Source organism: Leptonychotes weddellii, chromosome 9 (assembly GCF_054177405.1).
Source record: "Leptonychotes weddellii isolate Sample4059 chromosome 9, ASM5417740v2, whole genome shotgun sequence".
Classification (NCBI taxonomy): Eukaryota; Metazoa; Chordata; class Mammalia; order Carnivora; family Phocidae; genus Leptonychotes; species Leptonychotes weddellii.
The window spans coordinates 114,848,808-114,861,321 of record NC_138377.1 but is presented as its reverse complement, the minus strand read 5'-3'; positions in this window follow the sequence as shown (position 1 = coordinate 114,861,321).

Here is a 12,514-nt window from a genome sequence, read left to right as displayed (position 1 = left end):
TTTGTTATTACCTTTTTGGTAGAAAAAAACATTGAAATTTTTTTTATTTAAAATTTTAGCACCAGGTGTGGCACAATGTAAGCATTGAATGATTTTAGGTTTGTTTTTTTTAATCTGTTTCATACCCTCCTCCCTTCCACTGTATAAGTTGTTATTTTATTACATGTTGCCTTTATTTTTAAGTGTTGTCAATGTATACATCTTGAATAGAGAATAAGATTATAAAGCACCTGAGTACAAGATCATAGTCTTTCTACTATTCTTTTTTTTTTTTTTTTTAGGATTTTATTTATTTATCTGAGCGAGAGAATGAGATAGAGTGAGCATGAGAGGGGGGAGGGTCAGAGGGAGAAGCAGACTCCCTGCTGAACAGGGAGCCCGATGCGGGACTCGATCCAGGGACTCCAGGATCATGACTTGAGCCGAAGGCAGTCGCTTAACCAACTGAGCCACCCAGGTGCCCCTAGTCTTTCTACTATTCTTAACTTCAATTAGTGTAATGCTGGAGTGGCTGGGATTGACAATGAATTCAATATGTATTTATTGATTATTTGAGATATGTTTTTCTTATTCTGTGTTTTTTTTTTTACATTAGGTGTTAAGAATTGAACAAGAAACTGATTTTCTTGAATATTTTATAAACTTTAGAGTGATGGGGAAATTTATAATATCTCGCCTTTAACTTAATCACAATTCAGAAAGTTGTAAGAACCTCTCAACTGGGAGTAAAGTACTTTTGATTATACATGATTATTTATTTATTTTTCTTCCTTTTTCACACAAGGCTTTGGATTGGTCTTTGAAGTCATTCCAGGGATAAGGCTCTTTCTAATCTATTGACACAATTCAATTTCTGCCTGCCATAATCCAGATGAAGGAAGAGAAAACACACGAGGAACTTGCCACTTCATGAAATAATTTTATTTTGTAGCCTAAAATTGTTACTAACCTCTGCAACACTTAATTAATTGAAATGACTCCAGCCGTGGGATACTGTGGCAAAGAGTTTCCTAGTAGTTATATATGATTCAACCTGAAATTCAGTTAAAACTGAAGGATACTTAAACACACATCAATGAATGAAAAATGAAGGCCCTGTTAAATTTAATCAATCATTTGCCTCTTTTTTCTTCTTCTCCTCTATCTTGTTTTTCCTTTGGGATTTAATACATTTAAATTTTTTTTTTTCCTAAACAAACATTCAAAACACTTTTAGTTAGTAGACATGTAGAAAGGACCAAAAGTAGATGATTGTTACATCTTTTTAAAATTGTTAAAAATACCAAAGTATATGTCTAATTCATTTAATCAAAATGTTCTCAATGTGATGGGGCACGTGGGTGGCTCAGTCAGTTAAGTGGTTGCCTTTGGCTCAGGTCATGATCCCAGAGCCCTGGGATCGAGCCCCACATCGGGCTCCCTGCTTGGTGGGGAGCCTGCTTCTCCCTCTCCCTCTGCCTGCCTCTCTGCCTACTTGTGCTCTCTCTCTATCTCTCTGTCAAATAAATAAATAAAATCTTAAAAAAAAAAATGTTCTCAATGTGGATCAACACCAAAGTAGTCTGATAAATACGGCGATTGAAAAGGGTAACCATATCACTGACATCAAATTCTTGCTTCAACAGCTTTTCCCACTAAAGGATAAACCCATTTACTACATGTTTATGTGTAGCTCATCAAGACCTCTAGACCTGAGACCAAGTTGAGTGCACCAACAATTAACAAAATAGTCTTAGCCTTCAAAAGCTTAGGATAACACCTGAAAACAAGTGACCAATATTTAAAGGTGGAACCACTGGTATTTTGACATTTCCTTGATAACATCTCTTTTCTCTTCCTCTGATTATTTTATTCCCACAACCACACCTGCAGTTGAGGGTTCTATTAACTTATGCAATAGCTTCCATCTCCTTTCTCATCTAGGACTCATACTGATTTCCACCTGATTAGTCCTTCTCAAACACTCCTCACATCACCCTCAATAAATATTTATTGCTTTGGGATAGTCTGAAGAATGCAGCCATCTATTTAAGGCCTTCTCTCATCTCCCCCAATCTTTAATTTATACCCAACACTTCTTGTTCCAATCAATGTGGTCAACTGCTTCCTCAAAAGGCTTTGCACAAATATTTCTCAAGTGCTTGAAATCAGCTGGAGGCCATGCTGGGTCCTGGGATTGTATACTTAAAGAAAAGAAAGAAAGAAAGAAAGAAAGAAAGAAAGAAAGAAAGAAAGAAAGAAAGAAAGAAAGAAAGAAAGATGAAGAAGAAGAAAAAGAAGTAGGAGAAGAAGAAGTTGTCCCTTGCTGCTTCCAAGGAACTAGAAGGAAAGAGACCAGGAAGTACAACAGTGGATCATGTTCAGCACAAGGTGATGAAGTTCTCTGGGTGGTGTATGTGCAACCTGCTGTATTACTACAAGAAAAGGACAAAGAAGTAAAAATTTGCAATGACAGCATAAATAAAATCTGATAAGATTTCATCATTATAACCAAAGCGGTTATAACAAGTACATGAAAATGGGTGAAGACTCTGAGATCTGAAGGCAGGTGTGACTCTTCAAGCCTGGAGATGTCATAGCTTGCAAACTCATAAACATGAGTCACAACTTCTTTGTTTTCTCTTCTCAATTTCAGTATTTCGTTGAATCTAGAGGGTGAGTTGGGGTCATGTCATTCCCATGGATCCCCCTTCCCACCCTTAGAAACTCTAGAAGAGTGGTATAGCTTTGAAATTAACCAAGGAAAAGAAATGGACAAAAAGCAATGGGAAAAAAAAAAACACAGTGGAACAAATTACAAAGAAACTCCACCTTCGTGAGTTTAATTAGAAAAGGGACTCCTTACAACTGTCATTCACACTTCTTGGTTTTTTTTTTCCACTCTGATCTCAAAGGAGTACACCAAATGGGCAAAGCCTTATGACCCTTTTGTTTTTTTTTTTTTACATGAGGAAATCAAGAAATTTTGACATGGATGAAGCCACCCAACTTTAGACATGAATATCCAAACAGGCTTCACACTCCAATCTTCCTGCAAAGAACCTAGTATTTTTCTGTCACCCACAACAATGATAAGAGAGACTTGACAGGATAGCATCAGCTATAGAGTTCCAAGATTTCATTGTCATATTTTCATTCGCATTAAGTTCCACCCATATTTGAGATGCAAAATAAAAGGCAAGTGGGATTTAGCATCGAAATGTATATAACACTTAAATACAAATTTATTTAGTGTGATCTTGATTTGAGACACAAATTCTGTTGCCTGGAAAGACGATCCGAATGTAAAGATTGATCGCCTCAATGGATTTTAAGACTGGCCATGTATTTATCTCTATCTGTACGTATTTAACAAGCATCAGTGAAAAGCACAACCTTGTTCCATGTTATTCATTCTCTAATGGGTAGTTGTATTAATCCAACAGAACGGAATCTGAAGCCAAGAGCAGCACTTGCTTTTCAGCAACATTTGTCCTGGATGAATGGCGTCAAAGAAAGTCACATGTTGTGTACAGCGTAAGGACATGCAGTGGGTGAGCTGCTCAGAGGAAGGAAGCCAGGAGGGAACTGGCAGGGCAAAGCAGCAAAGAGCTTCTAAAAGAGATCACAGTGCTCTGTTTCCTTTTTCCTTTAAATCAGACAATATTCACAGATTATACAAAGTAATGAGCAAATATAATAAAGAGCTAATTAATACATTTCAACTGTTCTGATACCAGGGTTATTTTGAATGGTCTAAGTAATTTTTTTAATTGTAAAAGTCATATGACAGCATTATGGAAACTTTGAGAAACCAAGAAAAATTTATTTTGATTGCACTATTAACCCCCTAAAACAGTCATTATTCGTTTGTGTTTATCATCTGAAATACCTTTATCATAGGCTTATATTTTTTATAATTGTAATCACAGTGTCTATGCAACTTCATGTTGTGCTTTTTCACATTTAATTATGGAAGTACTTCTCCAAGATGCCAAACTGTTTTCCTATTTAATATTTAGAGGCTGCATGATATTCACCTTACTCATCCTATCATATTGGATTTAGCACTGCAGGCTTCAGTTTTTGTTTTTATTACTTTTTTTTTTTTTTTTTGCTTTGACAAATAACACTGCTCTGTTGTAAACACAGGTTATATATGAACTCATGGGTATTTCCTCAGGTTAGGCTCTCAGAAAGATATGTTTTCTTCCAAAGGGTCTGAATATTTTACAAACACCTTTAATGTTTATTGCCAAAATGATACCTGGAAAGAGTTGTTGGTTAAGAATGTATTTATATGTATGTGTTGTTTATTTATAGTACAGATGTATTACAGTAAAACCCAGAAAAAATTGAAATGAAAATCATTATCAGGGGCGCCTGGGTGGCTCAGTCGTTAAGCGTCTGCCTTCAGCTCAGGTCATGATCCCAGGGTCCTGGGATCGAGCCCAGCATTGGGCTCCCTGCTCCGCGGGAAGCCTGCTTCTCCTTCTCCCACTCCCCCTGCTTGTGTTTCCTCTCTCGCTGTGTCTCACTCTGTCAAATAAATAAATAAAATCTTTAAAAAAAAAGAATAGAAAGTCATTATCAAAACTAAAATACAGTAAGTAGCAAAGATAGAGAAGAAAAGAACCATATATGCAATAAAACCAAAGTTGGTTTAGCAGGAAGCAAAGAAATTATCAAAGACAATTGAGATTATATCAAAAGGACCCAAATATGGGACAATTTGAGCATTAGGAAAAGTTGGTTTTCATGACCTTTCTTGGACCAGCATTCAATCCAGTGTAGCTCATTCTATCTCTTTATCATATCTTCTTTTAATCTCTGACACTTTTGAGGAGCCCTGACCAGTAATTGCATGACTTATACTTAAAAGAAAAAAAAAATCATTAAAAAGTCTTTTGAGAATTTAGAATTTAGTGCATAAAAGTCACTTTCAAATTTGATATGTAGGGCCAGGCAATAGCTATCTTGAGGAGACAATAGCTTTTTATGGCTCTGAGGTAAACACCATCAATTGCCTATGTTCAACGGTCTCTCCTTGGTAATCTAATCTACATATGACTTTATAATGTCGCATTTTCTAATAAAGAGCTGTGCTTGATCGTTTGATGTCAACGTGTCTTCGACTAAGGAACCCAAATTGCTCTGGACTTGTTTTAATGACATTGAAGACATGTTGGGGGACCTTGCCGAACCCTCTCCCATGTGCTGTCCTAGTTTATCCACCAGCATTCCAGAGTGATTCTGAGGATGGTAGGACCAACAGGGCTGGCGTGATGGAGTGTGTGGTTCAGAAACTTGGTTGTTCATCAAAATCAGCTAGAGGTCTTATTAAAACACAGACTGTTGGACTCCATGCCCAGAGTTCAGGAGTACCGTGGTGACCTAGAGTCCATTGAGGAGAGCATAGTTCTCTGAAAAGATTAGGCTAATCATCTATATATACTTGTGCAAAGTTTCCCATATAAGAATATGCATTTCTCACAAGCTCCCAGGGGGATGCTGATGCTATGCTATCAGTCCAGGGACCACACTCTGAGAACCAACAATGGGGTGGTACAAATAGCCTCTAAGCCAAAGAAAATTGAGTTTCAAACTGAGACTCCACCATTTATAGTGGACATGATCTGAGCTTCGAATTTCCATGCATAAAAGAGAATTCTAGCAGAGACATTGTTGAGAGTATTATGACATCAGAGGAACAAAGTTTCTAGATTTCATGGATCTCCAACCAATACTCTTGCCTGCCTGTTGACTTTGCAGCCAATCTGGGGCTACAGTAGGAATACCCTGATGAATTTAATCCAAAATCTGAATATTTAGCATGACCTCAGCCTATAATCTGAGTTTGATTTGGTTTTCCAAAGCAAAGCAAAACAAAACAAAATAAAACCTCCACAAGTCAAATCAGCTTCCCACCCATATCAACCTCCTGGGCCCTCTTACCTCAGCTTGCTTGAGGGCCTTGCCTCCCGATACCCAGACCAAGTTCATGTCCCCACAGGTTCCTGAGAGCCCCTGATCCCCCAAAGATGCAGAGACACAAGCTCAAGCTCCTGGATCCACCCACGGGGACACTCACAAGTCTCCTAATTGAGCATAGGCAGCTGACATTTGACCAGTTGTATTGCAATGAACGGTAAGTGGTGGTCCCTCCCCATAACATTTGATCTTTAACCAATTAGAATGAAACTGCCCTCCTGCCTACATGCCTTTTATGTCTTTCCATTCACCTTAGAGTTTTAGCAGTGACGCCTTTGGGTTTTTTTTTTTTTTAAGTTTTTTTAAGGTTGCTGAACTATCCATTAAGCTCAAACAATAACATGTTCACAATAACATAACATCCTTCTCCACTCTCAAAAACCTTCTCCATGCCCACCTGTTCTCCAAAGCACTTCCCCTTGTAGTAATCACCTAACGCTCTGTCTATGATGACCCTGCATCCGTCTCTATTGTTTTGGCCCGTGCAGTTCTATATCATGTCTTTCATGTGGAAGCTCCCTGTTGAGAGCTTTTGTTCTTTGGGCACATTACAATACTCCTTACGTAGTTCAGGGCACACTGGTGCTGTGGATACTAGCAGTGATCTTAATAAGGACCAACAGTAAATAACAAACGTGACAATAGATACAATATCATATGACAACTCAGATCACAGAATCAGCCCTGCAACCCGGGTCCTTCGGGACTGGTCCAAAGCACTTTGTGAGAAATGGCAGTAGTGGGCTCTCTGCAAGCTTTTAATCGGGCCTGCACTAGGGGTCCCTGACCTAGTCTGTGATATGGCAGAAATGCTTGGTTCTGCAGAAGACAAATGCAAGGCCATACTCCGTGTTAGGCAACACTCTGGGCTGGGTGCTATAAATAATAATAAAGATAAATAATAAAAAAAGTGAAATGTTTTAAATGAAAGGTGATGCACTGTGAACTTAACACACTGGCCCTTTAGCCTTTCTGTTAACAAGGTAATCTGATTGCCATTGATTTTTTTCACCTCTGTTACTAAGAAGGTGATGAAATGCTGTCCACACAGATGTATTGAATCAGATACCAAACAAAGAGCAACATAAAGAACAATTATCAGCAACCTTGCTTTCAGCCTGCTGATTATGACATTACTAGAAGACAAGGTCTGGGTGACTTAAAAAATAAAGCCGGGGGAAGGATGTGTAGATAAAAGGAATGAATGCAGGTAAGTTTCTTCTGAATAGTCACACGTTCATTTCAGAAGAATTTCACAAGGAGCTTTGTCTCTGCTCCATAGCTTTAAAAGGGGCCATTTCTACTTCTGCAGTTTACTGATAGGCATTCCAGTGTGATCTAATTAACTACTTTTATTATGCCACAGAGAAAATAGCACGGTAGAGATGAGTCACTAATGCACATGTTTTTGCTATATAGATTCTGGCTGGGTATTGCGCAGAAAGAATCATTTATTGGCCCATTGGGGTTCTCTAAGTAGCCCCCAAGAGGGAAGTAAGACCCTAAAATATTCTGAGAGAAAGGCCACACTTGTGACCTGTCAATGAACCCCAGAGATGTTTTGTGATGAGTGATTAGGACACCTTGCTTGAAATGTATGACCAGGGTAGAATTCGTGTATGAAAGCTGACTTCACGGCCTATGCTGAAATAATTTCCTCATCTCAAGTATCTCCAGGTTTCGTTTTTTATTTCATTTTCGTTAGCCCAGTTGCAAAAGTCCATGGTAAAGATATGTATGTCTCAGCAATTTTCATACCTTTGACTATATGCTTTTGCCTAAACGAGGTGCCTCCCTTGTCTTATTATCTTTGATGACGTGTGTTTCTATGGCATATCTCATCATGGCATTTTCTCAAGGGCCGTGCTCCAATTCTTCTGCCCTGACCAACTCTGGCACCCATCACTAATTGACTGTGAAAGTGGAAAATGCAGTGGTCTAAAGAGATCACTTTTTGGAAACTTCAGTACAGTTTGGGAAAGGTAGTCAACTGAAGCAAAAACAGCTCGATAGTGTGATCAGGCCATATGGTGGTTCTAAAACAATATAGAAAAACTTGTAAAGGAAACAACCAGTCACCACAATTGACCACCATAATTTCAATGCAGGGATGGAATGCGTCAATGAAAATAGCAGAATTAGAATCGTTGGCCCTGATGCATCGCATCATTCTCTTCAGCCTCCACCAGGCAAGAGTCTGGTAGAAATCAGGCTTAACAATAGGGGGAAATAGAGAAAGAGGTGTAAAAAGTCAGAAGGTAAGCTCTAAATAGGGTGGACAGTAAACCAGGAGGAAAACTGGAGAAATTACAAAACACAGCTATTTTGAAAGTCAGGGTAAAAGCAGAAAACACTTCTTATAGTTGACGTTTTGTGTGTGACACCTTGTCCTTACACGAATTATATTCAGTTGGCAGACATTACTGGCCATGGTGGGGCAGCAGGGTAGAAGGGGAAGTCATTTGGGAGAGCAATGGCAGAGAACTTGAGCATGCCTCAGAAGGTTTGTCATAGGGATTGCTGGACCCCCCTCCCAGAGATCCAGATTTGCATTTCTTGCATGTTCTCACGTGTGACCTGCGCTGCTGATTATAGAAATATCTTCAGGTATTTGTGAGCTTTAAGGCTTTTGTCAGGGGAGATGTCTTTGACGGCTACTCATCTGGTAGAAGGCCAAACAGCCAAGGTTTGGTTTAAAATATTAAGTGGTTACGGCTTTCTAGCTTGTGAATTTGGATAAATGACTAATGCTAAATCTCAAAATGCAAAATAATTCTACTTTCTCGACAGATTAAATAAGATGTATAAAGCAGTGTAACCCTGAATCGAGCAAATATATGAGATATGCGTCCCTTACTCTTCTTTCTTTGAAGTACAGATGTCTAGCTCTTGGGGAGGAAACAGGGTCCAGTGGAGAGAATGGATACTAGTGGGTTCTGTCACAATACAGAAGATAATGACTCATCTCAGAAGTGTTAATAAAAATTGTTTCATGGGCTAGAGCTTCCCCTGAGATATTGTGGATGGCCAGTGGGATTCAGAAGGGCAAGGAACCTCAGTAAGTATTAGTAAGCTAGCTATAGTTGGAATTAATTGTTGTATTTTACGTAAAAGTTATTGCACTAACGGCATTAATGGTGACAAATATACTTTTATTGCTCAAGGGGCATTTTAACCCATCTTGGATGTTTAAGGGCCACGCAATTTTAAAACGAACAGTTTACAAACCTCAAATAAACATGGTAGGGCAGAGGCAGAGAAAAGACACTCTCACACAAGATTGTTTGGAATATAAGTTGACTCAACTAATAGGGGATTGTATATCAAATATCTTACAAATTTCACACATCATGACTCAGAAATTTCAGCTTGGGAAACGTACCATAAGGAAAATCATAATGATAGAAGAAAAAGATTATGTGTGAAGATAATAATTAAAGCATTATTTGTATTATCAAAAAAAAAAGGAAAGCAGAATAAAAGGGAAATGATAAATCTAATTACAATCCATGTTAAATGAGAAAAAAATGCAAAATATATTTGGAATAAGATCACAGCTGTGAAGAAGGATATATATATTTTTTTCTTGCCCATATCTATAAATATGACCTTGAATCAGTGGTTCCCAACCAGGGATGATTTTGCTGTGCAGGGGACATTTGGCCCTCTAGGGCCAATATATAGGGATACTTTTATCGTCACAGTTGGGGAAAGAATGATACTGGCCTCTAGTGAGCCAGAGATGCTGTTAAACATCCTATCATGTGCAGGGCATCCCCCACAACCAAGACTTTTAACTCAAAATGTCAATATGGCTGAGGTTGAGAAACGGCCTCAAACAAATTCCATGACTTCTCTAAATGTGTTTGCTAAAATCTAAAAATCAAAAACAATAATTCTGGGGTGCCTGGGTGGCTCAGTCAGTTGAGCACCCACTCTTGGTTTCGGCTCAGGTCATGATCTCATGGGTCCTGAGATTGATTGAGCCCTGCATCAGGCTCTGCGCTCAGTGCTGAGTCTGCCTGAGATTCTCTCCCTCTGCCCCTCACCTTGCTCATGCTCTCTCTCTCTTTAAAATAAAATTAATAAAACCTTGGGCACCTGGGTGGCTCAGTTGTTGGGCATCTGCCTTCGGCTCAGGTCATGATCCCAGGGTCCTGGGATCGAGTCCCACATCGGGCTCCCTCCTCGGCGGGAAGCCTGCTCTCCCTCTCCCACTCCCGCTGCTTGTGTTCCTGCTCTCGCTATCTCTGTCTCTGTCAAATAAATAAACAAAATCTTTAAAAAAAATAATAATAATAACAAAACCTTAAAAAAATAATAATACCTACTGAATTAGATTGTTTGAAGGAATTAAATGAAATAATCTCTGAATAAAATTTGGTCTGGCTTTAAGTCAATTCCCAGTGAAATTTCATATGATTTATCTATCACGATTCCAACATTTTTTTAGAAACATAAAGGAATGGTAGCAAGTAAATGACTTTTATCTTTCCAACTTTTCAATTTTTTTCCAAACTTTCTCCCATAAGCATAGTTATACTAAAAAAAGATATTTAAAATTTTGTTTTTATTTTTCTCTTTTTTTTTTTTTTTTTTTTTTAGAGAAAGCGTGAGAGTGCAATGCATGAGAGGTGGGGCGGGGCAGAGGGAGAGGGAGAGAGAAAATCTTAAGCAGGCTCCTAACCCAGGATGGAGCCTGAGGTAGGGCTTGAGCTCATGACTCTGAGATCATGACATGAGCCAAAATCAAGAGTTGGACACCTAACTGCCTGAGCCATCTAGGTGCCCCTTAAAATATTGTTTTTAAAAGAAGACTTTGTTGTGAAGTTAATAACCATAGGTATGTTTTTTTCTTACTATTCAGGAAGTGCGAAATTTGAGTTGTATGGTAGGGCCAACTTAGCAAGTATCTTTTTCATTTTGACAATCATCCAACTGTTACAATATAGCCAGTGAAGTTTGCCAGCAACTTGTATCAATGAAAATGATTTATTTTCAAGTTAAACTTTGAGATAATGAAGATTCTGAGCATGCCAAAGAGACACTTTTAGGCACCACTTATGCAAAAGAATTCCTGTTACAAGAACAGTGATTGGTTAATGGTTCAAATAATAATAGTAATAATAATAATAACAATAATAATGCCACTTTATTGAGGATTTGCAATGTTCTTGCGGGCTGACCTGGAAGAAAGGGTTAGTACTTATTTTTGAGGAGAGACAAGTGTATATATATATGGAGGAAAAGTCTTTCCATATTCTTGAATCTAATGCTACAGAGTCTAATTATTATTAAGAACAGAATTGTGTGGACACCTGGGTAGCTTAGTTGGTTAAGCATCTGACTCCTGATTTCAGCTTGGGTCTTGATCTCAGGGTTGTGAGATTGAGCCCTGAATCACACTCCATGCTGGGTGTGGAGCCTGCTTAAGATTCTCTCTCTCTCCCTCTCCCTTTGACTTTGACCCCCTTTCAAAAAAAAAAAAAGAAAGAAAGAATGAAATTGTGGGAGGTAAATTTTTCCTCCACCCTTCTGAGTTCTTCACTGAGACCCCTATAATAAAAAACAGATTAACAAGAGAAAAATGAGCCGAAGTTGAGTAGCATGTATATCTCAATTATATCATGGAGATATCCAGGAAAAATGAGTAACTCAAAAAAGTGACTTTAAATGCAGGATTAAATACCATCTTGTAGGGAAAGGGGACAGGGGAGGTTGGCCTCTTAGGGGAGAGTAAGGATTTTTGGGTAAGGTGATTTTTAGGAAAGATGAAGGGGCCTTAGAAGAATAGATGTGGGTATGATATTTATGACAAAGTTTCTCTGAGTGTGGTGTTGACATCCAGTTGCCTCTCTTGTGATAAGAATCAATCTTTCCTGATTGATGAAACTCCCAGGGAGGGGACTTATTACCATTAGATTTTTCTGGGAGGATTTATCTTTAGGCACATAAGGGGAGGTTAGAGAAAGCCTCTCCCTGAATTTGCTGGTTTTCAAGCGCCTTACAGCTCAAAATAATCAATATAACAAAATGGCACATTTTGGGGTGACATAGTCTTCTACCCTTTAGAATCCTGACATAATCCTATTTGTCCAGTTTGTGATGACCCTAAGAAGTCTCAAGCCATGGCAACAGCACTGTGAGGTTGGTCGGTGGTGACTATAGCTAGGATTCGGGCTCTGGATGAGAACAGCTGGTCAAGTCAATTCCAACCCTAGAAAGTAGGTAGGTGGAGTGATAGAAGGATCTGGGGATGATTTCAAGGAAAGAATTTCCCAAATTATAAACACGTAGGCCCGAGACCCTGGGAGGGAAGCTGTGTGGAACTGGGAAGTGTCCTGTAGATCAGGCTGCGGGCTTGCTCTCCCCAACCTCTTTGCATGGACCTGAAGAATCCATTCAAAGGAAAATCCACTACAGGAGCAGGACCGTTGACAGAGCTTCTCACATAGGTATATTATGCCTATGTGTATTTCCACATTAGCTTTGTCCGTCTTAGTTATGGAGGAAGTAGGGAGAAATATTTGAAAAAAATTTTTTT